The sequence below is a fragment of the Brachycentrus maculatus genome, unplaced genomic scaffold (assembly GCF_059751285.1).
Source record: "Brachycentrus maculatus isolate JH-2025_06_01 unplaced genomic scaffold, ASM5975128v1 h1tg000912l, whole genome shotgun sequence".
Classification (NCBI taxonomy): Eukaryota; Metazoa; Arthropoda; class Insecta; order Trichoptera; family Brachycentridae; genus Brachycentrus; species Brachycentrus maculatus.
The window spans coordinates 20,101-35,781 of record NW_028281637.1 but is presented as its reverse complement, the minus strand read 5'-3'; the positions used below and the strand labels follow the sequence as shown (position 1 = coordinate 35,781).

Below are 15,681 nucleotides of genomic sequence, written 5' to 3'. Positions count from 1 at the left end.
TTCATTTTAAAATTAAATAATGAAAATCAGTGCTGCGCTCTCATCTTAGAAAGATTTGTTTGAGTTCTAACAATTAGCTGGTGTTCCTATTCTGCTCCTCAGAGGTCTATGACTATGTCGGGAAGAGCTTCCAGAATCGTAGAGTTTCATCCCCAGCGCCAGTCACGATACTCCCGCCGTCTGGACTCATGGTCAGATACAAGACTCGAGCTGTGTGATGGTTCTTCAGTGAGCAAATCTTCTATATCTTCGGGTACTTCCAAACTGCAATCTCATTCTCGGAGAAGCCGTGAGTACTCACAAACTGGTTCTTCACTGTTTTTGAAAACAAGAGGTTGCAGACTTGCGAGCCTGTTTCGAGTATTTTTGTGGTTTCCCCTGTCGAAGTGTTTCGGAACCTGATAGTCCTATCCGCGGTGCCGCCTCCTGACAAGAGAAGCCCATGCTGGAATGGAGACCAAGCTAGTGCCTTGACAGCCGCCTTATGGTCATTATATTTTATTTGAGGGGAGTTCAGATTGTTCACGTCCCAAACGAGCAGGCGATTATCATTGCCTCCAGAAGCGAGCCTCTGACCATCATAGGACCACTTCAAACCGCAAACTTCTTGCTTGTGCGCTGTGATCTTGTTGAAGAAAAACTCATTGTTTTCGCGAATATCTGAATGAATGATGCTCTTATCTCTCGAGCCACTCGTCAAGAAGTAATAGTTATTCCACGAAAGGGAGCTCACTCTTTCATTATGATTGTGCATTTGCTTTATCTTCTTTTGCTTCTCAATGTCATAAATGTCGATGTTTCCAGTGCTGGTGCCGATTGCTAAAAGAGAGCCCTTGGACCAGGACACAGAACATACCGATTCGTGAGAGTTTGAGGAATCATATTCGGCCAGCTTCGTGACTGCCTGCACCTTGGCATCCCATAAATACACTTTATTTTGGAGTCCCACAGCCACAATGTTGCATGCGTCAGACCATTCCAGTAAATTCAAGTAGTAATCGTCCTGGAGGGCGGGGGCATCGAGCACTTTATAGGCTGTTTTGTTGATGCTCTTTTTATTGCATTTTTTCTGATCCTTTTCGAAAATGTCGAGTGGAATGTAACGATTTCCGTGTAGAGCTGGCAATTAGTTCTCCTATTTCAAAGAGTGATGCTCGAAATAACGCAGGAAGTTTGAATTATGGTAGCTGAAAGGGTTTTCTGGCTCCATCTAGTTGCTGCCATAATTCTTAAAGCAGTGGTTTTTCAGAAACCTTTGGTAGTCTTTATCTGAGCATTCATCCTCACACCATTCGTGCACAGAAACATTAAGATCTTCCTTGCCCTCATTGCTCGCATGCTCCGGCGAGTTTAAATTATGCATTGAGAGTGACTCCTGAGTGAAGAGTCTCCTGGCAGGGATGTACCTATCTGTGGTGCAGGTCCTTGAATTCTCAATACTCTTGAGAGTAGGCAGCCAGGGCCCATGCGGAGAAATAAGCTCAAACGAATTGATCTCCAAGTTTTCAGGGGAATCATCTTGAGTTTTGGGGGTGGCTTGATCATCTTTCAGGTGGTCTTTTTTGGGAGTCTGATAACTGTAGAGGGAGGCCTATTCTTCACAGTTGTCGGCATTCTTGTTGGCGAAGTAAATGTTCATTGATCTTAAGAGTATAATTAGATTGAGCATACATTATCGGCATATATATATCAATATTTGAGGATTCTGAGAAATTCCATGATCATCAATTTAATTGTAACCAAATCGATGCAAATCACTATTATAATACTTCAATGATAGTTCGTTCAGGTTTAAGGCTCATCATTGCTTCAATCAATTAGCATTTCCTTCATTGGTTGTATTCTATAGACTGGAATGCCTGAAACAACGATACATTTTCAGTTGCATGCATGACAGAGTTGTTTCAGTTCACTACGCTTATAAGGATAAGCTCCATCATGCTATGAAGTAGAGAAATGCTTAGGCAATCCTTTGACACATCTCTTATAACTAGCCTAAGTGAATTTTCAAATAAAATACGAGTGGCAACTCCAAATTAAAGTAAGTATCTTGCCATTTGAATAGAATACAATAAATAAGAGAGAAATTCTCATTTATAATTTTCGATTTCTTTTGCAAGTATTTACCAATGCTCATACTCCAATAAGCCTTCCAAGATTTATAATTCCGGTGTTCCGCTACCTCATCTAACATTTATACCATATATGCATTAGAATAATAATATTTAGTATTAAATCCAATATGCTTCCTAAAATTAAAGAAAAGCGTCAAAATGGTGGCAATCGCACTGACAGGAGTACTGACAATCGTATTGACAGGAGCATAAACTATGATTCTGGGATTCGCCAGGATGTTCACACATACAATTCCTTCCTGCGCGACATCATCAAGCCAATCGAACCAGATGATAATATCGGCAAGCTCAAGCTTATGAAATAATTCCTTGACCGCTAGAATCAATACACAGGCTTACGCTAGGAGCAGCAGCAATGTCTTGAAGCCACATGCGCAGCAAATAGCTCAAAGCCAGTGTCGCCTATTCATAGTAAAAACTTTGGGAATAGTGAGCCAGTCAGGTAATATCACAGCAAGAAAAGTAATAGAGATAAAGATAATAAATAAAATGGGGTAAATCATCGTAGGGGCTTTACTTCGCATAACATCACTCAGGTCTTCAACAACCCCGATAGCACACTTACTGGCAATAAGGTAAGCAACAATGACAATAAGAACTATAATAAATGCATTTTTAATGTGCCCGATAAGTTCCGACTCAATGAACTATTTTTTTCTGCCCTAAGCGATGAACATCGTGAGAAGAAGGTCCCTGATTGCAGAAAAAACGATAGTTATATGAAATTGCTCAAATAGAAAATAGGAATTTTCAGTATCAATCATAAATTGAGAGTGAACCGTATCCTGTGATAGTAATGGCATGCATTGTCTCTTCTCTTCCTTCAATCAATTCCCTCATCTTTTTATGACATGGCAAACTAATCAAACTATTTTTTGTATCTCTATCTGCCTATTATTAAAGGTGCATAGATCTATAAATGTGTGCATGCACAGATGTATGGATGTATAATAAAAATTAAAATAACTCATACGAATGAAAAATCAAATCGGAATCAAACTGCGCCATCTTCAGATGAGCGAGCAACAGCAAGAACCTTAAAATAACCCGAATTCCTTTTTTAACATCATTAACAATCAGGGAAAACGCGTAACTTCAGGTCTGGAGGAGAACTAATCTGCAGGCAACACTCACAGAAGATCAGTCTCGCCACAAGGCCGTCGTAAAATATTCAACCCCAAAGCTATGGCATAGTACAAGAGTTCAGAACCCAGAGAGCAACCTAGTGAGTGCTCACAAATAAACTAAATCAAATCAACACGCATTTACGATGCGCAGCCATACAGTTATTAGAATGAACGTTAGAAGCTCATAGATGCAGCGAAAGAGAAGGAGAAGGATTTTGAGAAATAGAGGCTGATTGTGACTTTGAAGGAAAAGAGTTTAGACCTGGAGAAGAAAGATGAGATAATCCGAAGGCTGAGAAAATAAATAGAGAACCTGAAAATATAAAATAGGTAGTATCGAAAGGAAATCGCAGCACTGCGAGAACAGTATGGCACGAGCTCCTTCCACCAGCCCAACAAACGCAACCCGAGTGAATACCTGCATGAACCATATTAATAATTGCAAGCCTTACCCGTCTCATCAGCCTTTATGCCCACGCACATCGATGCACCTACCAATAAATTTGCAACATCTGACAAAAACATTCATCAATACAAAAAAACGAATGATTTAGGTTCTCTTCGCAACAACGCACTCTAAAATATCTTCGATACCAAAAAAACTTAATCAAATGACGAAATGATTGTGTCACCCTTAATGGCACTAAATAGCAAGGCTGATAAAGTCAATCAGCATAAATCTTATAATTATTCTAACTCGAGAGCCTCACTAATCAATGAGCATACCATTCCTATATCGTACAATGGGGACAATCGTAAAGACAGGCAAACCAAATACTCATAAGCATAAAAGTAAAGATAAATTAAATATGCCATCATGAAAGACTCTATTGAAGTTGGAAATCATGAAGCATTTCATCGTCAAAACAATTCAGAATACGCAAGATAATTTAATGCTACCGAGGCATTTCACCAATTTAAAAAAAGTAAGCCGCCTCGAGAAGAATTTACTACGAAAACCAATAGCATAGCGCCAATGTTTGAGATGCCTGCAAAGAGAGATGGTTATGAAAAAGAAGCAGACTATCCATTTTTCAATGATGGCTTCAAGTCGAAAAAATTGCATGATTAAGAGAAAAAGTACAATAAAAAGGCACAAAATATTTCGAACACTCTTTAAATTTAGGATTCAAAGCAGTTTTAATTCGAGGACTTTGATTTGGAAGATATTATTCAGGATTAAAATTTTTGACGCTGTTTGTTGTTACATTTATATTCTTGGATTTCTCCTATTGGCTATGTGAATGTATACGGATATGAACATGAGATAAATGAGATATGATGTTGAGAAGTCAGGAGATATAGCTGTCGATTTCCATTTAATAGTCTTGAGGCTGCATGTATTTCCTGAGTTTATAGACAGTCTTGGTACGGTTTTTATCGAATATACTGTACCGAGATAGTGCTTTCGAGAAGCTGGCTTAAATTTCCTGAGTTTACAAAATAGTGTACTTTACGCCTTTTTTCAGAAAGGATAGTTATTCCTTCGTGTTTCCCATAGATGTCAGTATATATGTCGATTAGCTTCCTGAGATCACCTTTCTGGTTTGGGCATTTGAGTAAGCAGTTAACAACCTTGTCTTTGAATGTCTTCTGAGTGATATCGAACTTGTGTTCTCCCAAAAGCCCGAAGACCCCCTTGATTTTGACGAACTCTGGCCTTGAAGATAGGACCTGTGCAGCACTTTTCATCCATCCATCATCTCCTCCCATTTCATAATGCTAATTGATTCTCTCTATCACACTTTCTCTGGAAAGCCCTTATGGATAGTTGTTGAGCACTGCATACAGTTTATCAAAGAGAGTTGACCCCTCTTCGACCATAAAGTCGGGGTTCGAATTCTTTTTGGCCTTAATCATTTTCTGGAGCTTGCAAGAAATAGAGGCCGAGGATCGGCCCAATTATTCTGCAAGTCTGTTGATAGTTGAAGTACTAAAAATAGTGTCAGATGAAATAAGCTGCGAAAGGGATTATAATTCAGATGGCTTCCATGGCTTTCTTTTTTCCTGTTCGTTTAATTTTGAAGAATTACCGCTTTTGGCTTCGAAATTGCTTGAACTGTTCCCCTCATTGTTGCTAGTGCTATCCACATTCACTTTCTTCTTGATGAAATTCAAAGTATACTTCTAATTATACTTGAAAATAGATTGCAGAAAAGTCTTAAACATCTTTAGCCAAAAGTCATACATTTTCATCACCAAATTGAGGCTTTAGTTTTAATTTCGTTTGACTTCTTCAATCATATTCATCAAAGCGACCTCGAAATCTTTGATGAAACTCTGCTCGCCGTGCAAGTAGCTGAAATTATCAAATCTCTCCTCAAAAATCTGGGAAGTATACTTGTGAAGATGCGCAGAGTCGTAGAATTTTTAATTGGTTTCGATGAACTTATTTCGTAAAATTGTATGCTCTTTCTAAATTAGTCTAGCCTCATCATGGCTTTGGGGATTGAAGAGATGATCGAGGAACATTGAACTCCGGTCCTCCTACAGAATTATCTCATTGCTCTTTAAGTTATCCAGAAACTCAGGAAATTCCTCGTTCTTTTCTTGCTCGAATATCTGATACAACCCAGGATAGAATTTGCCATGCTCCATCATTCGTAAGTACATTTCTCTCTGCTTTTGTGGCAATTTTTTGGATGCTTCAACAGGGTTAAAGGCCTTGAATTTTATGACCCCTTCGGAGGAAGAGTAGTTAGGTTCGACATTTTTTTATGGCTCCTCAATAATGGACGACTCGATCAGGATGTTTTCGACAGGCTAAACATCCAGACCAAAAAAATAAGGGTAACTTTCTTCTTCATCCATCCAAAGTGAGCAATTAATCAAAGAATAAATATTTTATAATAAAACAATTAAATAAGTTAAATATCACACGGTAAAATCACTCACGCGTTGTAGAGTTTATTAATGAAGTCCATTTCCGACTTAGTATACTTCCAGAGCACGTTATTGTTGTAGCGGTTGAACTCAAACAGGTGCTTGAACTTATCGATATTATTTTTTAAGGGGAAGATGCGCTCGAAATTTCCGATTCGATCCAATTCCTCCGAAGATTAGAATAGTATGAGCCAGTCTTCAGGACTCAGAATCTATACACAGTTTCCTGAACTCAAATTCTCGAGATTGTTTGTATTCTTGGAGTAATATTTCTTGTCTTGCCGAGGCTGCTGGAGGATTCTTAGCTTATCTTTCTTCTTGTCTTTCTCGTGGGATTTTTTCGTCTGATACTCAAGGCCGATGATGTTCAAAGTGTCGACTAAGAGAGTGTGCTTGATCTTCCGATCCATGGGTGAGGAAGAACTCAAAGAAGGGCAGACATTGACCTCCATCAGCCAAGGCTTCAGTTTTTAATCAATCAAAATATCGAAGCCATATAGTTCGAAACCACAGTTCCTTTTCTCTTGGGTCTTCGAGTGGATGTCAAGCATAACAGGCTCAGCTGATATGCAAGTCTTTATGATTATATCCTTGATCTGCTGGAAAAGCTAAATTATTAAAATATATTACTGCTTCCGAGTCGATCCCATTGTCATTGTACCATTTCCTCAAGGCGGTTATAGACCATTTTGATCCTTCTCCATCTTTTTACACCTTCGAGTTTTTTACAAACTTCTTGGAGTGCTTGTTGACACTAAAATTTGTTAAATGTATGAATCTTTTGGTAATATCCTTTGCTTTAGTGTTATACTCATAGGTGGCAAATCTGGTTAAGCCCTCCTTGAACATATAAATGCGTAAGGGATCATAACTCGTCACTAAAATGTAAATCCTTAAATCATATTTAAAGTTGTTAATTAAGTGTGGATTCCCAACATACTACGAAACGAGAATATCCTTCTTATTCTTTAACTTGGTTTCTTTGGTCACCATTTTGATTCCTCTCCCGCAGGCTGAATTTGTTGGTTTCATGATCCACAGTTTATTCTTGTCCGCATTTTATCTAAGCATTTCGAATCTGTCATAGTCGTAGGGGAAGACATAGGTGACAGGGACAAAGTTATAGGCTTATGGGTTAGCTCGGCGCTGCTTATTTAAATTCTTCCACATATGGTCTTTCCTTCCAAGTTGCCAGCACCCAGGGAAATGATTCATTTTCTGGTACTTGTTCATGGTTTCGAGAGCTTTCTGATGGACACCAGAAATATCGAAAAAGACATTCCAATCAGACCCGCCTTCACATTTCTGAAACCCATTGTATTAGAGCGAATTAACTATGCAGCGATACTCAGATCCTGCTATCTTATAGCTTAAGTTGGCCTTCTACACACAGTAAACTCTGCTGTTTTCTTCTTCCTCCTTGCCGCAGCATTTGGGATATTTGAAATAGATAGTGGAGGGGCGATCTTCATATCGACTTCTGAGCATGCAGAAAGTGGTCGACTTCTCTTGAGGAGTGTCATCCTCCTCGTCGACACTGTCGTTGGCTAGCTCCTCGCTATCCATATTGCTCTTCAATGTCCGTCTGCTGAATGCTCTCACGATCTTTTTGGGTGATTTCATGCATTTGGATTTGATGAGCTCGATTTTGGAGCTGAGCTTGATGATATCGTCTCTGGTCATGATGGGTTTTTTTTACTGCATGATGGATGTGGAGAATGGCTTCATGACCTTTTTCACTAAAATGCTTTATCGAGTTTTCATGGGGCTAATCCTAAACTTTGTTTTTTATACCAAATTTTCAGATTCATCTTGAATTTGATAAATCTGATCTCGAAGGGTCGCCATGGCCTTATAATAAAATTAATTAATTTCATGCGAGTAGAGCCCCATTTAAATGTTATTCTAATGAATATTTAATGAGTCTCAGGCTGCAAAATCGATGTGATAGTATGAAATCATTTGCTCAAAGTTGCTCGCTGATAATCTTGAACATGATGTGGTTCCTTAGATCTTCGATGCCGCTTCCCGATTTGCTGCTGGTGAAGTGTGTATAGAAATTCATCCATTGATACTTCTATTGGATCGTTAGAGCGACTTCGAGCCCTTTTTTGATGTCCTCTTCTTCCATCTTATCGCATTTCGTGAAGATTATCTGAAATGGTTTTTTTAGGCTGTTGAGCATTTCGAAAATAAGAGCGTCAGTCTCTTTGAGGCCATGCGTGATATCAATCAGGCACAACACAGTGATGAGAGTGTTTCTTTATTTTTTTAAGTACTTTGTGATTAATTTGCCCCATTGATTAATTTAGCTTTTGGCGACCCCAGTTGCGAAGCCGTAGCCTGGGGCATCCACAAAGTATGCTTTCTGGGCAGTGCTTAACTCACAGAACAGTAACTCCTTCGTCTTGCCAGGCTGCTTGCTGGTTACAGCCATTTTCTTTTGCATCAAGATGTTGAGAAGACTGCTCTTGCCGACATTACTCCTGCCAAAGAATGCAAATTAATATTTAGGGTTTGAAGTCGAGGGGTTGTCTCCTTTGGAATTTGGAATAACTGTCTCGATATTATCAGAATTGACTAAGGCATGGCTTCGCTTATATCTGATTTGCTGATTTGCATGCATGGTGACGATGTCAGAATTTAGGAACGGAAAGAGGGCTGGCGATTGATCTGCTAATAATGCTGAGAGCTTGGTGGCCTTTGTAATGTGGTATACTGTTCTATTCATTTATATTCAGATATTGAAGACCATAATTAATAATACTATGGCTCATCTCTACTCGTAAGATGAGTCATCATATGTGTGTGTCATAAATTTTAGAGATATACACAATAATAGACCATTTATGCGATCATATGAGAATATTAGGCAGTAAATTAATCCATTTCAAAGATTCAATTTCCTCCATACCTGATTTTCCTCCTCGCACAGCTTCAGAGCGTATGCTAGCCTGTCTAGTTTGTCCTCTTTCTCGTTCATAGCCTCCTCGTAGTGCTGCAGAACTTGGTTATACTATTGTAGTTTCGCAATATACTTCTGCTTTTCAGCTTCTGTATCCTTCCAATATAATTGCAAATACCTTCACGTAAGCCATGTAGACTCTTTGAATATAGGCCAATTGCCCTGAATAGTGGGCCTTGGTTGGTAGTAAGCGATGGTTTTCCTGTTTGATCTTCTCAAAATAGTAGGTGATTTGCTCGCTTAATAATTAAAAAAGACATTACATTTGCTTCTGATAAGTCGTGCTGATTTCGATGATTTCGTTCTTCAAACGAATGTTCTCACTAATGATGTTTGAGTACTCCTCTTCATCGAAATTAATCAGCCTCGCTTTGATCTTCTCATCATGGAAATTTTTCGGGCTGTTGAAAGAACTCGGACCTTCAGACTCGAACCTAATGGAAGCTATCTAACGGCTTTCAAGCTATTATGATTCGAGGAGGGCCTTGAGGCGACGGTTTTATGTTTGCAAAGTCTTTATTATTTGTTCATATTAATCTTGCATATGTACGAACCTTTACTATTTGGTAAAGATTTCTGCTTTGAGATGACAGACTTAATTTCTCAACTATCGGACCACATTCATCGATTAGTTTTATATATTGTTATAACTATACAGCGCAAGCCATTGTGAAATTAAGAAAGTACCATGACAGAGACATATAAATCTCATTAAAATTGGCTATTTCAAGAAGTTAATCATTTAAATGGCTATGAGCAATTTTATTCCAATCTGATAGAGAAATCAATATTTGAATGACTTCACAAGGCAGTGAATGCATGCTTGCCAGTTTCTCCTGTAGGAAACAAGATTTGTCTTGGGGCGATAGATGGTGGGCACAAGCTTTGTGAATTCCTTTTCAAATTAATTAAGTTGGCTGAGGGCTCCTTGTAGTGATGTATTCACCCGATATAAACTTTGTGGGAATGCCCTCTCTATTGGGGTGTGAGCATCAATAAAAACTTCAAAAGGTTTAAAATTTTTTGCTTAAGCAGCTGCAATTCTCTCCAAATCTGGTACACTCGTTGCTGGTCCACCTCCAATGGATACGACCTTTCCATTTTAAGATATAAAGCCAAACTCTATGGTGTACCAAAATATTCGGGAAATTAGATCGAGCTATTCATCGGTTGCACCTAATGAAAGGACTCCAAGCCTCTGAGCAAAATTCTAATTATAATCAATTGTTTACTGCTATTTCAAGATTCGAAAAAAGTGGGAAGTGCCCAACTATTTCATGGAGGACATCAATGTACGGGCTATCGACGGGATGTTTCGGGTGACGAAAGTATTGAGCAGTAGAAAACACTCGAAAGGCGAATGAATTAAAGAACTATCTCTTTCCCACAACGCTATGCGTTAACTTGACTCGATATCCGCTCTTCTTGAATAAGTATTCAGCAGCATCGTTCAGATTAGGAATTCCCTCATTTAGTTTAAGCTATTTCTCAAGCAATTCCAATTCGGTGTTATAGCCTTCGAACATTGCAACTTTTTGAAGAGGTCGCAGGCGAGCATAAACTTTTCTCCAAAGTTCATGCTACTCTTAGGAATATTTGACCTACGGAATTTTATCCCCCATTTTAAAATTATTACAAATTTCTGCAATGGCATCTCTTTTCTTCTTATATTCAAGGTCTTCATATTCGAAATGATCTTAGATGGGCTCTTTCTCGAGATTAATATACCCCTACATGTTCAAATCTTATATGGATCGTGGAAACCATGCCACAAGAATGGGATCTTGTTTCGCCAATTTCATTCCATGCTAACTAAGCTTCTAGGAAATTTCCTGGATTTCTTTTTCCGAAAGGGCTTCCACAGATATTTCATAGCCTTTCCCTTGTTCTGCAATGAGCTCGTTAGTAGATTTGATATAGGTGAGGTTATGCCCTTTGAAGACTTCAGCAATTTTAAGTAGCAGCTCAGAATCAGACTCAGATTCGGATTGAATCGTAAAATTCATCAACTTTGTATCAATAAATTGCCTATTTTCGATGTCTCTGTTCAGGAGATTCTACGAAATCATTTAGAATTTGTTATAAGATATGTAGATTTTTTATTATCTTTAAGTGACTATACGACTTTTGAACAAATCGCATTAAGATATTAGCCATGATTTAAATTGAATGCATTACTCGACTGATTAGTGATTATATTTGAGTTGTCAATCAAGAGGTGGGCCATGTCAGATACTCCATCGGCCCACCTAGCAATAGGCTGAGACAGTTTGGGAGAGCTGCCTTTGTCATTGCTCCTTTAACTTTGTATTTGATGCTGTAATCAGAGTCCGAGTGGTCCTAACAGAACATATTTAATGTGAAATAGGGAATAATTGACCAGCAAAGATCGAGAGACAGTGAAAAATAATTGAATTTGGGCATAAGGGTTGAGTACTAATTTAAGGATCATACCATCAGATGAATGTATGATTTCATATTTCTGCAGGTACCGACTAATCAGAAGCAATTCAATTTTGAATTGAAACTAACAGAGTCTGCTTGAGATATTTGAAGGATTTTCAATTTCCACTTGAATTGGATAATGGTCGAACTTGGTAAAAGTGGTTGAAGAAGTAGGTCTCAATGATTGGTTTGTATTCTCTATTTCTCGATAAATATTTATACTGTTGAGGTTTTGGCATTATAATTCCCTTTTAACCTTTGCTTGAGGCCCTACTTAGCCTGGGTGAATTCTTTTAATTGAGTTAAAGTTAATAAATATAAAACGAATTATTGTGGCATACACAAACACCCAGATCAACAATACGGAATTCGATTATTCCACTTCGCGCTGCTTGTCCTGGGGATGAGGATATTGCTTTTAAACATAACATTAGTGTTCAAGTGGTCGACTATGCATTTTCCATATAGTTTGGTGATTGCTTATTAATTTTGAATATTCCTGCTATCTCCCGCAATGATGTTAAAGTCTTCGGCCCAGGTTGGTATCTTTTTCGAGCCGATGAAGAGCCTTCTCTTGTTCTTCTGTGATTTTTTGGGGCTTTTCAAAAACTCTTTCGCTTTAAAATTGAATTGGAGAATGTTAGAGCCTTTCTCTTAGGAGTTATCGGATAAATCACCTGAAGAGGTGAAATTATTTTTTATCTTGTGAAACTGGAATAGCCCTCCGAACAGAGGCTTATGAATTTGTTATTAATTTTCGGCTTCGAAATGAGCTGAATAGTCTCCTTCGTTTGACGACTAATTTGAAGAATAGTCAGTCATATGATATTCAGAAATTCTTTCCTAAGGCATTTGCTCGATGCTCATATTAGGAAAAACGTTGAAGATTGGGCATGAAAGAGATTCAGTGAATTGTAATTTGACAGTATCCTTTGAGGAATGTGTTTTCTTTTGGGATTACTGAATGAGAGTTTTTAAATCTTTGCTTGAGAGCAACTAGTCGGCCTCAATTGATCGATTGCATTGGTCATAATCTTCATCTCCGAATTAGTCTTTGTTTTGGAGGCCAACATTATTCTATGTTGTTTAGTGGATGCTCATTCTCTTAATTTTTTGGGAGAGCAACATAAAATCGTCTTTCTTTTTAGTTTTAACAATGCTAACCTGGCTATCATTGTTTGCGTCGCTCGGGGATAAACCATTTTGATGTCCATTCAGACCAAAAAGATGATCCTCATAGTCGATATGTGATTTTTTGTTGAGTGCCTACTTTTGAAACACAAGCACCCTTTTCACATTCGGGTAGAGATATGAAGAAGTTTAGCAACCCAAACTATCCTCAACCAACTTCGTTTCTGGAAATTTTTTGAAGCTGAGATAGGCATTGAAGTGACCATCTAAACTTTGAATTGCAGATCTTGTTTGGTATTAGGCCTCTTTCATATACTTGTGAAGCACTCTTTCACAGCCTTCAGTGAAATGGCACATTAAATCATCGAGGCATTTTGGCTTCATTTTTCTTGTTTCTAACATCTGCATAGATTTAATTAATTGCAATCGAATTAATCACTCTCGAATGGAAACAAATTCATATCTAATCATTGTTATGCTTATAGCAATACAAAATAAAGCACATTTATTGTAATAACATCAATAAAATTAACATATCGAGGCATGTCGATCGACTTCAAACGCACTTATCACTCTCCGATCAATAACTCTTCCTCCAAGCAGATGTTTTCATTTCAAAAATCCGACAGGTTCGAGCCATCTCGGAGATCAGAGTACTGCATAAATTATCAAAGATGCGTCAAATCATTTTATGACAGCTCACGAGGCGCAATAGATAAGAGGGCTACATCGTTTGGCTATGGCACCAAGATGACATTTTAAAATCGAGAAGGGGTCCCTTAGCCGGGCAAGTACACGGGTAACAATGAGTTCATGACGAACAAAATCAAAAGCAAAGGGTACAAGTTCGGAAACGATGAAAACCGATCCACTATTTCCAACTCTAAGGAGATTCGACGATTCCCTGGCCCTGGTTCATATCTTTCGATAAATTAAAAGCACAAAACGGGATTCGGGAATTCGTTTAACAATTTGCAGTACTCCATGAGAGGCAAGTATTAAGACCCACTGGCTAAACATGGAAACGTAAACATTAACTAAATCTCAGGAGTTAGGGCCAAATCACTATCCCATTGATAACCCGATTAGCGCCAGAGGATCGTATTTCAATACAAAGTATCAAAATTCATTCTGCCGTCGAATCGGAACTGAGAGTCGTTTCCCAACCCAAAAGGTCTAATCCCCAGGACCTGGAGCATGTACCTATCTCACGAATTAGATCAGGGAAATTAAAAAATCAATCTGAATGGAACTGGAACATACTATGATTCGAAGTTTAGAACAACCAAAGCTAATTCTTTTTCTCGGTCGAACAGACCGAGCCCCTCAAAGATAAATTAAGCCCCTGACCCCGGCGCATAGTACTTATGATGTTAATCTAGCAACACCTTCTCAGAATTTGCTCTCAAGAATAAGAGCTGGAGCCGGCAGTTTTGATTAGAAATGGCACCCAAATAAGTAGCATTGATTCTTAATAATAACTTTAATCGAATATATGCAGTAGCTATTTGATATTGAGGGTTAGTCAGTAAAACAATAAAAGACCTTAAATAGAATCAGTCAGTTAGTATATGTATACTTTCATTTATTAGGAATCATTTTTTCTGTTTGAACTCTGCCACGGATATCTAACATTTCTTCCTCTTGCAAAGAATTGCTACGCTATGAGGAGTATTTCTTTTAAATCATTTACACTTAGATGGGCTCTTCGCTGTTTTACTCATCTTATACATCTTTTTCAATGAAAAGCTAGTCGATCAGTAAATTGTTCTATTTATCTTACTGGCTCATTTCTTTTTCGCCTTGAAACCGCTACCAGTACTATTCGCATTATTTTCTGCGTTGCTACTTTTTCATTTGCCGGATCTCCTACTTTCGACTGTGATAGTTATAGATGAGAATCGGCTTCAAACAGCCATCTTCAAATTTCTTCCAGTACTTCTGCGTCGTACTCTTCAGCTTGCCATAGATGTTTTTATTGGCGAATTTCTAAATTTCAATTGGTTTCTTATAATAACTCGCATTGCGGGAGGAAGCTACTGACTTCCCATGTTGCTCATTGTGTTGATCATTCTCTTTCTCAATCTGCATCTACTTGTAAGCGATGAGCATGCTGTCCATGAGACTTGGATGATCGCTGTTACTCATCATCAGCTTATTAAGCTTTTCAAGCCGATTCCGGATAATCTTCGGCATGATTGAATTGAAAAATAAAGAAGTGACAAACACAACTATGACAATCGTGTTTATCATCGAGAGAGTTGCCATTTGCGATGTCTGCCCCTGAGTGAGAGGTGTCGTCAGGATTAAGGCAAAAGGAACAGCTCCTTTCACGAGCCCTGAAAAGAATAGAATTTGATACTCATAATAGTTTAGTCGCCAGTTCTTCTTGCCCAAAATCAGATATCCTACCAAAGTCGAAAAATAAACGTTGAATGCTCTCGAAACGAACAAAGCTAGGAAAGCAATAGCAATAAATACCCAAGAAAAGGGGTAGTACAAATCGAATGAGTCAGTGTCATCTTGCGCGATCTGTGTGATCTGTATGTTAAAAATATACGCCCCCAGTAAGAAGAATAAGACTCCCTCCGCGAGTAGAGCGAGAGTACTCACTGAAATTCTATGGTTATTCCATGCATTACTTGGTCGAGGATTTTCCTTATGGAGTCAAATTATAAACATTGAAATGGGACAAGGTGATGCCGCAGAACAACATCGAAATCACGCCTGAGCATTTGGCCCACTAGCTCAGAATATATGATGAGTATCCAGTCAGCAAAGTGAGACCCATTTCAGCAATGCCCTTTTCTGTAATGAGGAATCGACCTCTTTTGAAGAGTAGCGTTGTGAAAATGGCCGAAATTACGCCGATGAGAATGGAGCCGCAGATGACTTGGAAGAAGTAAAGGAACAACTCACCTAACTACTAAACAGAATCGACATCTGCTCCAGGGGTTGATTTGCCGTAGCTGTTAATGAGGGCAGTAAAGAGAGT

The 15,681-nt window shown here is 38.5% G+C and overlaps 1 pseudogene; it reads right to left on the bottom strand.

Annotated features, from left to right (window-relative positions):
- Positions 1 to 7,828, bottom strand: LOC148299869 (uncharacterized; annotated as a pseudogene).
- Between the last annotated feature and the right edge of the window lie 7,853 nt (positions 7,829 to 15,681).